The 7,640-nt window shown below is 33.0% G+C and overlaps 1 non-coding gene across 1 annotated transcript; it reads right to left on the reverse strand.

Moving 5' to 3' along the window:
• Nucleotides 1–1,621: 1,621 nt before the first annotated feature.
• Nucleotides 1,622–1,728, reverse strand: LOC141496750 (U6 spliceosomal RNA). The gene has a single exon (XR_012471147.1). It is a non-coding gene; the product is annotated as a U6 spliceosomal RNA (small nuclear RNA).
• Nucleotides 1,729–7,640: the final 5,912 nt, after the last annotated feature.

The following is a 7,640-nucleotide window of genomic DNA, read 5'->3' on the forward strand; positions in this document are numbered from 1 at the left end:
CTTTGTATGTATTATCTCCCCTCATTAATGGAGGAGGAAATAGCAAACCATTCCAGTATTTCTTCCACAAACACTTGGACAAGACTGAAGCTCATCCACAACAAGCAAACAAACAAGCAAAACAAACATACAAATAACAGCTTCTCCATTAGATTATAAGCTCCTTGATAATTAAGACTATCTTTCTTTATATGATTTGTATCCCCAAAGCTAAGTAAAATGTGTGGCACATAGCAGGCACTTAATAAATGTTTATTGAATTGAGTTGAGTAGAAATATAAATACAATTTTATTCCAATTAATTTTTAAAAATTAACAGGGAAGAGAAAAATTAAATGATGCATTTTTACTATGAATATGATTTTTTTCCAAACTATAAATAAATTCAATGAAAAGGAGACAAGAGAGCTGAAACAAGGATGCCAGAGTATGTTTGACAACATCTGGGAAAATATGCCAATTTCGTAGACTATAAGTGTCATCCCAAATCACAAAATTACCCTAGAATTATATGTACAAAGTTGACACTGATCTTAGTATTCATGTGGAAAATGGCATGCAAATTCATAGAGATTTCTTTCAGACTAAATATAAATAATAGTAATCTCTTCTACCACTCAGCTTCAAGGAAATCTTTTACACAGGGACATTATTTTTTAGCAGTTAGTGAGAATTTGTTGAAATAAATAGAGCATAATAGAAAATATGTCTGCTTCTGAATCTTTTTACCAATGTCTTAGATAAAAAAAATAGATAGGTTTTTTTTATAAGCAATGGGGTTAAGTGGCTTATCCAAGGTCACACAGCTAAGTAATTATTAAGTGCCTGCAGTCAAATTTGAACTCAGGTCCTACTGACTCCAGGGCCAATGCTCTACCCATTGCATCACCTAACTGCCCCTAACAAATAGCATGTTAAACAGATTTTCAGATGACAAAATGCTATAGTGAATAGAGAAAATGATGGACTAGAGATTCAAGTTAAGAATGAACGCCATGACAGCAGAGAACATTGTACTAAATCAGCAAGATGAAATCAAGTAGGTATAAAGTCTTACATTTGATTTTTTAAAAGTAACTGTATAAGGTGGGAGAATCAGGCTTTAATAACAAAATGTGGGACACAGATATTTTGATCTGAATGGACTATAATTTCAGTATGAGTCTATAATATCTTTTGGAAATCATGTCTAGGAAAAACTAAACAAAACACTGATAAACTTGAGCATGTTCCAAATAGTACCAATAAAAAAATGTAAGAGGATTGAAGAATGTCATATAAGCACTGACAATGACTAGAGGCATTCACTATTGGAAGAAAAAAAAACTGATGTGGTATCTTATCTTTGCTTTCTTGTGTTACAGAGCTACCTGTTGAGTTCCAGAGGGTAGAATCAGGATAAAAGAGGACAAGTTGAAGAAAAGGAGAGTTTTAGCCTTAAATAGGGAAAAACCATGGAACAATTAAACATCTATAAGGTATATATTAACTTAAGAGATGGTGAGTTCCCCATCATTAGAAATTTTCAAACAGCACTGGATGACTACTTGCCAAATCTGCTGTAGTGAGCATCTCAAAACAGGTAAGGTTTAGACTAGATGATCTAAAATACCTAGATGCTCAAGAACATATTCTCTTCATAAATTTGCATGTCATCCTTGTGCAGGGGCTATGCTAATCTTCTCTGTATCATTCCAATTTTAGTATATGTGCTGCTGAAGTGAGCACAAACATATTCTCTAATGATGCAATGATAAATAAAGGAAATATTTTAAAGACTCAACAATTAATTTTGGATACTGGAAGGCAGGGGCATCAGTTGACTTCAAGAATCCCATCAAATTAATGGAGTTGACACAGAACATCTATGTATCTTGCAGTGGAAAGAGTAAATTTGGATACAGAGGATACTATGCATGACTTCTGGGAAATTACTCAGCCTCTAATGAACATTACTTTCTACATCTATGAAACAATGATGTTGATCTGGGTGATCTCTAAGATTCAAATCTATGATCCTACTCAGTGATATTAACAACTAGCTTCTTGTTTTAACTTACTTAATTAAAATTAGCTATAAATATTATTTAAGAATAGTGGGATATTGTATATACTACCAAATAAAATCTGGAATATGCTCAGTCTGCCAGCATTGAAGTCATATTTATCATAAAGCAAATTGCCCTATGAGCATGATTAAAAATAAGCAAAAAGTGAGCTAACATACTTTTCATAGTATTCGGAATCATGGTTAGGTAGAAGTTTGTTGGAATATCTGTTTTCTTGTTTTAAATTTTTAAAAAATTTAAGGTAATGGGGTTAAGTGACTTGTCCAGGGTAACACAGCTAAGAAGTTAAGTATCTGAGATCACATTTGAACTCAGGTCCAGTGCTTCAAGGCCAATGCTCAATCTACTGCACCCCCTACCTGCCCTGTTTTCTTTTTTTAAATAGAATAAAAGCTCAATATGAAGCAGCAATGTTTTATGGAAACCAAAAAAAAAAAATAATGTAAATTAGAATTGCATTTAGATAATTATTGTTTTAGGAATCAGGAGGCAATAGCTCCTCCATACTATGTCCAGTCATAGCTACATTATTGATTTCAATGCTATGTACCACAATTTAGGAAAGGTAAGCTATAGCATATTAAAAGGAATACAATCAACATGCTGAATTCATTTTATAAGAGGACCCTTTAAAGGAACTGGGGATGGGAAGATTTGGGTGGGGTCCTTCTATCTGTCCCTCAGTATTTGAAGGGATTTCTCTCAGAATAGGAATTAGATTGTTTTTTCTGTCTGTCCCCATATAGTAAAACAAGGAACAATGGTAAGAAATTACAAAATCAAATTTAAATTTGATGTCAGGAAAACAAAAACAAAAACCAAAAAGCTTCCTAGTAATTAAAGTTATTTAAATTGTAATGGTATGCCTTAGAAGGTAAAAGGGTTTTTTTTCCACATACAGAAATTTATTGGAGCTCTTCAAGCAAAGGCTGAATAAATTGTTGTTTTATGTTAGGGCGAGGATTCTTTTGTGGGGTATAGAATGCCTTAGCTGGGCCCTGAGGTCTCTTATCCCTTTAAAAGTATGCATTGTAAACAAGGAGAGAGAAGTAATACTCTAAAGATTCACTGAAGCATTCTTGAATTATGGATTATTGGGAACTATGTTTAGCTCAAAGGTAAAACAATCTTGAAGTCTTACGAAAGAGTTATTCTCAACATACAGTATGGAATAGTAGAAAATGAAAACTACAATCTTTTGAAACTTCATTTTTTCTGAATTTTAAAAATGAAAATTATACACATTTTGTGAAAAATATTTGTAAATGTAACAATATTTTATAAATGTAAGTTATGATTCTTATTAAAGTCAAGTTTTTAAAGCCCTTTTTTATGACATTTTCTTTCAGTTTGATTATGGAAAGTATTTTCATCTCTCTTGCCTTATTTCAAATCTGTAAGAATTGAGATGAGATGAACATTTACTGATAGGAGTAGCTATTGTCTGAAGCATCTACTTAAAGCACAACTTCCTTAAATGTAGATAGTGCGAAGGTTTTTTCCCCAAAATAAAAATTAGTTACACTAATAACAACATATTTTTATATTAGTTTGAAGTTCACATAGCACTTTGCTTGCAATAACCAGCGAAATTTGTGCAGACATTTTTATCTCCATGTCCCCTTTTTAACACTTGACCTTGAATTATATAGTTTGCCTTTTAGATACACACCAGATTTAAGGCCCATATACCATACTACTCTGTGAAAAACCAAAGCTGAGGATATATTGCTTCTTGGGTTCTAAAGTTTATCACGTTGATAAAATTCTATTTGTTGTATAAACAACTCATTTCTCTGCAGAAACCAATTTTATTTATATGTCATTCACACTATTCCAATGGGTTTCATGAAGAAAGTCCAATATAAGGAGAGTTATCAATGACAAAAGGGAGATGACTTTTTACATTCATAAGCTGAGAAAGAAAGAATGGAATAGAAGAGGGAAAGAAAAGATATGCTTATTTCATGTGTTCATCTCATCCCCAAATTGAACTATGGGAAGTACCTCTTCACTTGCAAAATTGCTGACACCTCATTACAAAGAAATAATAAATATCTGAAACCAAAAATATATGCATATTTTTTCTATTTTTAGGTATGCTTTTTAAAAATTACTTTTTTTTTCAAATATTATTTATTTTTAACTTTTTTCCTTTTTTAAAATTTTTAGTTCAAGATTCTCTCCCTCTCATCCTTCCCTCATTTTCTAAAAAGACAAATATATGATATCAACTATACATGTGAAATCATGTAAAACATTTCTACATTTGTCATATTGCAAAAAAGCAAGAAATTCATATTTCAATTTGTACTCAGCTCATCAGTTTACTCTCTCTTTTCATATATTTTTTGCATCACTCTTAATTTCTTTTCTTATTTTCTAATATCTCTTTCTTTAACTCTTTCAGGAATTCCTGATAGGCTTGTGTTCAAACATTTTCCCCTTGATGTTTAGTTGGTACTTGTTTTCACCTTGTTGTATTATTTGGAATTTTTGTCTTGATCTTTCCCTGCCACCGTTACAGTTTTTTATACTGCAGTTCTGTTGTTGTTTGATCATTTCCCCAGCCTATTTCTTGACTTTTAAATTTATGTTAAATTTGAACCTCACTTACCTTGGGTGAGAAAGAACTTTTCCAAGCTTTAGACTTTTTTTTTCAAGTTTTCAAAGACATCAAGTTTTCAAAACTAGTTCTGGAGGTCTGCAAGTTTTTGGTGTTTCCAAGGTAGTTTGATCCAGAGAGATGTAGTCCCTATTCTGGTCTATAGTATTATTTTTACCCAGTTAAGGGCCCATGGTCCCTTGCAATCCTGAGTGGAGCTACTCTTTAATCTGGTAATGTGATTAGAGGCTCTACTTTTTTGTAATGACCAGTAGCATTTCTCTCTTCCCTGGAACTGTGACTGGAAACTGTAACCTGAAACTGCAAATGGTCAATAGAGCTGCCAATCATCACCACCTGTACAAAATGTCAGGTTAGGGTCCCTTGTAATCTCTTTCTGATCATCTCTGTTCTGAGAATACAGACTGCTGAGGTTCATTAAAAACCCCCAACTTTATTCCTATATACTTACCTATTGGGCTGAATTTTCCTTAGCTGAAGATAATTGCGTGTGTGGGGGAGTTGATGATGAGAAGTGATGTTGAGATTTAGCTGTAGGTTATTATCTCTAGTTTGATTTTAAATATAAAACAGGAATTTTCTAGGGGAAAAAGAACCATAAGTGTAAGGGGGAAAGTTGCCTTAATCATCCTTCAACAGCTTTAAGCTGACCCCTCTTGTCAATAGGTTGTGAGCAGAGGGCTATTTCATAAAGATAAGTTTTTGTAGATATGAGAATTCCCTCCACTAAATAATTGTATGTGATTTCCTTGAAAGCAGGGACTTGATTTTTTAAATTTGTTCTATTCCCTATGATTTGCAAAGTCCCTGGCACTATACAAAGTGCTTAATAAATACATAAACAGTCCAGCGACTTAATACATAAAATTGAAGAATTTGTGAAATGAAACCAGAAGTACCTTGTCCAGGGTAACATAGCTAAGTGTAAAGGCAGGATTTAAATAGAGGCCTTTCTGATTCTAAAATTAGCATTACACCCATCCTACCACGCAACTATGTTTGTTGATAACTTGACAATTATAGGAATAAGAGGAGTATCTATATCACCAGTTTATATGCATATGGACTTCTTGGTATGGAAATTCCGTAGAGCAGCCACCTATGACTTAGTAAATAACTTTTAATGAGATGCCAAGGCATATAGGGTCTCACAGCTAGTAAATGACTGAAGCCAAATTTAAACTTACAAAGAGGAACCTTCCTGACTCCAGGTCCAGCATTTTATCGACCATGTCACCTAACTACCGAAGTGAGTACTTAATAAATGATTATTTCCTTCCAAGTTGATTTTTAAAGCATTCAGTATTAGTAGTTTATTCAATTAATTCTCCAGGGTTGAGCTATAGAAGTGAGGTGATGAAAAAGCAGGTGTACATTCCAGGTTTCAAAAGGAATCTATGCAATGATATAGGGAGAAGAAATGAGATGACATGTGAGGGAAGGATATTTTCATGAAGGGGAATAATGTATTGACCAGAAAGATAAATTGGAGAAAGTTTGTGAAGAGTTTTAAACATCAAATAAAGTTATTTGTGTTTCTGATCACCAAGGAGTCACTGTCATTTATTGAGCAGGAGACTTACACAGTCAGATCTGAATTTTAGTACCATCACTTTGGCAACTATATAGAAGATGGATTGGAAAGGGCAAAATTCTGAAACAGGGAGAACGATTAGGAAGTTACTGTAACAGTCCAAGCCAAAGAAATGATAGCTAAAAATTGATAAAGGACTAAACCAGGATGGAGAGAAAGAAGAGAAAATACTGAGCAATATTAAAGAAGTAGAATAATTAAAATTTGGCATCTGATTAGATAATTCAAGTGAGAGGAAGCTGAGAATGGCATCAAGGTTATGATCATAGATGACTTGAAAAAACAGTTTTCAGTTCTATTTTGAACATGTTAGCCCTAAAATACTATTTCTTTGAAGAAACTCAAATTTTCATATTTCTTTGGCATCTGAGATAATTCTCAGGACTCAATAAATATTGATATGGATTATAATTGACAATGTGTAATCCAGAATAGTGCTCTGATCAGTGAATGGGTTCAAATCTTATCCCTGACATTTAACTAGCTCTGTGTTCTTGGTTCTATGTCTCAGGCAACTACCTAAGTTGAGTTTTACTAAATCATAGTTGGAGTTTTGATGGAAGAATTTCCCAGGGGAGTTCTACAATCTGATAAATCACAACTGCTTTATGTACATAATTGATAATATAAATTACTTCATCAATACATCATTTTAATTATTGTTTTAGTCCTTTCATTCCTAAAAAAGGAAAGGAAAAGAAAAGTAAAAGAAAAAAGTGTTTGTTAGTCTAAGTAAAAAGTTGTATTACATGGACATGATGACTTTCTGTTACTGTAGGTGACTTTGTTCTTCTGTCACTGTTTTCTTGACTAATTAAATATTTATCTGGTGTAATAACAATAATTATAAAATGTAAGTCAGCAGCTGTTAGTGCACATATTTTTGTTGCTGACAAATTCAATTAGAGCTATGGCTAGCTAAACCAATCAGTGAACAGGTAGCTCAGAAAAGGTCAACTCTGAATTATTGTTTCCCATAATCATTCCCCAAGCCATTAAGCCTATAAAATTCAATTGAAACTAAAGCCCATAAAAGTAAATTATAGAAAAACCTGTCCAGGTAGTTTGTGAACATTTCCTACATTGCTGACTTTGGTTAGTGTTATACATCATAGACCTTCCTTCCATTATGGTTCTAGAAAGTTTGCTGTTTTTAAAGATATTTTGGCAGCATGGTAAGGGAATTACTTTAGGGCAGTCCAATGAACCAAGTTTAAATCTCAACTCTGTTACTTAATAGTTATGTGCCATTGAGCAAAATCATAAGAATACTATCCCTCCCAGTCCTGAATACTATGAACTCTCCCATAAGAAGCTTGAATGAATTAACCAAAAACATCCCATAGTCAAA

Source organism: Macrotis lagotis, chromosome 8 (assembly GCF_037893015.1).
Source record: "Macrotis lagotis isolate mMagLag1 chromosome 8, bilby.v1.9.chrom.fasta, whole genome shotgun sequence".
Lineage (NCBI taxonomy): Eukaryota > Metazoa > Chordata > Mammalia > Peramelemorphia > Peramelidae > Macrotis > Macrotis lagotis.